Source organism: Protopterus annectens, chromosome 11.part0 (genome assembly GCF_019279795.1).
Source record: "Protopterus annectens isolate FY-2018-M chromosome 11.part0, PAN1.0, whole genome shotgun sequence".
Taxonomy (NCBI): domain Eukaryota; kingdom Metazoa; phylum Chordata; order Ceratodontiformes; family Protopteridae; genus Protopterus; species Protopterus annectens.
In genome coordinates, this window is record NC_056745.1 from 1,076,277,629 (window position 1) to 1,076,282,628 (window position 5,000).

The window sequence follows — 5,000 nt, forward strand, 5'->3', positions numbered from 1 at the left end:
AGAAAGAGATGAAAGGCTTAACTATTTTTCTTGCTTTTGTGCACAGACAAAGAACCGTGGCATTGTGAAAAATAGAAATGGACAGTACAAAGTACTAAGTGACTTAAATAAATAAATAAATTATTTAAAAGACAAGACTTTAGGAGTGAAAACAGATTCAAGATGTGTATGAAGACATGCAGAGAGATGCTTAAAGAAAAGAAACACTATCAGTGAAACCACAGGTCATAGTTAAGACTTAATATTGTCAAGACAACAAATATGTATTAATCCAAGCAGAAATATGTTCACATTCATATGGGAATTTAGTAGTAACTTTATGTCAGTGAGACAGTTACAGACAGATTCACAGATGCCCTCTGCAGTGAGAAATGGTCAGTGCATCTGGGGCTACTAGAATATTAGAAATGGAACTAACAGACAGAATCCCAAGTCATACGTTCATAAGTAAGTATTACACGATCTGCCCTTTGGGACTATTTTACACCTAGCCAATTTCCACTTGCAAAGGTGAGAATCAAACTTTGTGTCTGCAAGGTAAACCCTTTAACCATTATGCTATCCCAGTGTGCCACAGTGTAAAATAGAAATGAACAGTGTGCTTAGTAACATTTAGGCCTTGTTTCCAAAAGACTTGCGCTCGGTGTAAGTATCCACTTACACTGAGAGCAGGCTGAGAACAGGTGTTTTGGAATCTGGTCTCTGGTGTAAACCTGTTTATAGATAGGCCTTATACTAAAGTAAGTCACTTACACTGACAGCAGGTTCTTTTGGAATCAGGACAGACTTACACTGAGAGCAGCTCTTGGAATCTGGCCCCTTTGTGTATCTTCCATTTCATCAGTGCACACATTACTATAGACACTGTGCAAGGAAAGGACTCAGGCTAATGTGGGTTGTGGCAGCAAGTCAGGTCATAGAGGACAGAAACAAACTCAGCCTGTAAAAATATAGCGTTGGCAGAACTTGAGAATGGAAAATGAGACAAGGGCATGCAGCACAGCAGCCTGTGCTCCTTCAGTTTCAGCAACAATGATAGCATTTGGGAAGAAGGTGACACAGGTACAGAGTACACACATAGCATAACAACCTGTGTACACAGTATATGAACATGTGAACTACAATGGCAAGGATTGAAGAGACTTGACCCACTGGGACAAATGTGCTCTGTGTAGATGAGTGTGTGCCTGCTGGTAATAGGCATTATGTGCACTGGGAAAAGCAATAGTACTCTGTCCTAACAAATTGTTTGTGACATGCATGTATGTTATGAGTGAGGGACAGGAGCAATGTATCCATATGTTTTGTAACTTATCACACAGGCACATACACCCATGTATATACATATACATAGATATATATGTGTGTTTGACAACAATATGCATATGTCTATCTAGCTATATATTTATATATATATATGTGTGTGTGTGTGTGTGTGTGTGTGTGTGTGTGTGTGTGTGTGAGTGTGTGCTCTTCTTCATGTCTTTGAATATGAATATATAAACCTTTAGTGTATGTGTATATATGTACACGTATATGTATACAATATATATTTTTATCTATGTGCAAGTTTTATGTATGTGTATATCTATCTGTATTCCTCTATCCCTGGGATTCAGTAAACTCTATGTAGGCTTCACATGAAGCTTACATGAAGTTTACATATGTGCAAGGTGATGTATGGTGAGCAGCAGTGTATACTCATTGTATACTCATTCTGCGCACCAGATTTAACGTAAATAAGAGCAGTTTCATGGCCAGCAACACAGGAAACCATGTAAGCAAACATGCATAGCAATACTGTTTAATTCAGAGCACTGAAGGTCCATGGCTTTCATATGAATGTCACAATGATCAGCAGGGCTTAAAGGATAATAGTTTTCATAGCTCTCAGTCTCTTAGTGCATCACATCGGGACAAAGGCCAACACAATGGGGAACAATGACCCAGAAATAGGGACAGATTTGACATATTTGCTCTTTACAAATGGGGTCTACTTTAGGACCTTGAATGTTTAATAGCTCGAATGCATATGGATCGAACCATATGCATCGAACTGTCAAACAATCGAAGTCCAAAAAAAAAAAAAAATACACAAAAAAAATGTAAACTAGTGTAGGCAGGGGGGGCAAGCCCCCTTGCACCCCACACCCCATGCTACTTAAATATACCAACTCTGAGATCACACTACATGGAAGTAAATGTAAATCTCCACCTACGGAGATTTTCTTTTACATTTTCAATGTTTTACACTTTCGGTGTACTCGCGTCGAGAATATCATATTCAATATTCTCTGACTTCGAGCACATAAAGTAGACCCTTACAAATGTGCTAGAATAACAAGGGGTTTGTTAAGGTACATTTTTCTGAACGATATGAAGTCTGAAACTCAAACGTATGTAATTATTGAGTCACATCAGTCTGGAGATTATCCTAGTGATATGGCAGAAAACCATAAATTTGGTAAGGCATACAACAAAAAAGCAAAAATCTGGACAATCTGTGAAAGTCTGGACAGTTAAGAGGTATGATAGTTAAGTATGTCATCCAAACACAGTACAGGACAGTGTATACAGTGCAGAGTATTGTGAAATCCTGTTTTTGGCATTCTGTACTGAAGTTGTGTAAATGATCTATAAGGGTACATGGAGTACCATGTACAATAAACACTCGGGGGAAGTGTGTGTATTGAATAGGAACACACAGATGAATTGTAGGAATGAACACAGGGAAAGAGGACAGGTGAGACAACCTAATGTACCGCAGATGAAAACATTTCAATGGAAGACAGTTACAACACCAACATCAAGCACATATCAATATGATACAGTAGGGATTGCACAGTGAAAATGTGTATTATGTGACTGTCATACAAGGTGACATAACTATGGGGAAGATGTCTGTGTGAGATAATCATCCATACATGAACAATGCAGGAGACTTGTACAAGGGATGTTACACACAACTGGTGTAGGATGTACATTGTGAAGTTGTGCAAGGCTCATAGACAACATTAAAAGAAGCAAGCACAATCATGGACAATAAAAGAATAATACAACCAGTAATTCTATGTCTCTGACATAACACATGTGATTTAGTGTGATCAGAAATGATTCTGCACAAACACACGTGCAACTATTATGACATGTCCACACTCTTTAAAAGTAATCATGCACACTGTCCTGGCACTGTAATATCTGCTGAAGGTGTTAGGAGGGACTGCTACAGCTGTATGTGACATTATGGTCAATACAGGCCAGTTGACTGGTGTGTATGGTATATATATATATATATATATATATATATATATATATATATATAAATACACACATATATATATATATATATATATATATATATATATATATATATATATATATATATATACATTTAGCACAATTCCCACTGTCACAAATGTTCTCCATGCCATTAATGTTGTCAAACAGCTATTTATGTATTGTCTACATCATCAGAACAGGTAACACGCATGCATCCATCAGACAGTGATGTTTATGCCACAAAATAATACATAGGTATGGCCAATAAGATGTTTGACAGCTCACTGTGACAAAAGTGGTACATTTCTATAACACATCACTGGAAGATGTGTAGGGAGGTCCCTGAAGAAGGGTGCATTGTACTCAGTTATTGGTGTGATGAAGGCTGTAAAATATGGAGGTATTATGGTCTCTGATATGGATGTCCTTTACATATTCAGGAGCTGTGTTACATACAAGGGAGGAGTCAGCACTGTGGCCACATGCTGGTGGATGTTCCACTTACCATCTACCCATGACACAGGTCACATACATATTGGTCTGATTATAGGGTTTAATGTTGTCTACATTGGTTGTGTGTTTGTTTTCCTAATGTAACAAATCCCCCCATGGTTTTGTGTCATTGTAGGTGTTCTCATAGCTAAGGCAGCAATCTTTGGTGTGTGTTGATACTGTCTGTATTATACAAATATTACAGTTGGAGTCAATGATTGCCCACAATCTGTAGTCCTTCAAGAAGCTGTTTGGACAGAAGATGTGTATTTCATCTATTATGTCTGTCACTTAAATAATGGGCAGAAAAGGGTCTAGCAGACAGACCTGATGTACAGACCTAATCACTGGACTTGAGATATAGGTCACTTCACACGTCAGCATATTTAGATGCCATGTATATGATACAGTGGTCTACCCACTTGGTGATATAGGTGTATATGGCCATGTCTGATTTTTGTCAAATGCCTTGGGCTTGTCAAGTTCAAAAGGATGATAGTGTTGTTGTCATGCATCCTCTCAATGACCTTTTGATGACATCTAACAGATATAACAGACATGATGTAGTATTAACAACTCCCACATGTCTGTTGCACATAGCCGATATATCACTAGTGTCCATTTAGAAAACGTCCATGATGACATTTTGGTCTACATTACAGATGAGAAGAGTCAGGATGTGTCTGTACATCCATGCATCTAGTGCTGCCCCCCCCAAACTCAGATGGATGCATGTTGATGTACACCCTTCTACTGGAACATAGTCTGTGTGGGGGGTGTTTTGAAGTGTGTATTCAACCATGTCGGGAAGGTGTATGTGATGTGTTATGTGATAGGTGATCTGTGTTTTTGTCACAGCCCATTGCGTCTGTATGATAGTCCTAGATGAAGGTAAGACAGAGCATACTGCCTATCCTGATCTGGCCTCGGATTTGCACACAATCCCCCATGAAGGTATCATTGAGAAATGTTCCCAGCTGGGGATTAAACCTTATGTCACTAGATGGGTAACCAATTAGCTCACTGACAGAAGACATACTGTGAAAGTTGGTGAATCAACCTGTACCAGTAGAGCTGTCACCACTGGTGTTCCTCAGGGATCTGTGCTTGGCAATTTACTGTTTGGAGTCTATTTCTCAACAGTTCAGGCTAAAGCATACTGTCTATGGCTTACCTCCTTTCCTGATTTTTGCATTCTGGGTGCAATCAGTGAGTCCACCTATGATGAT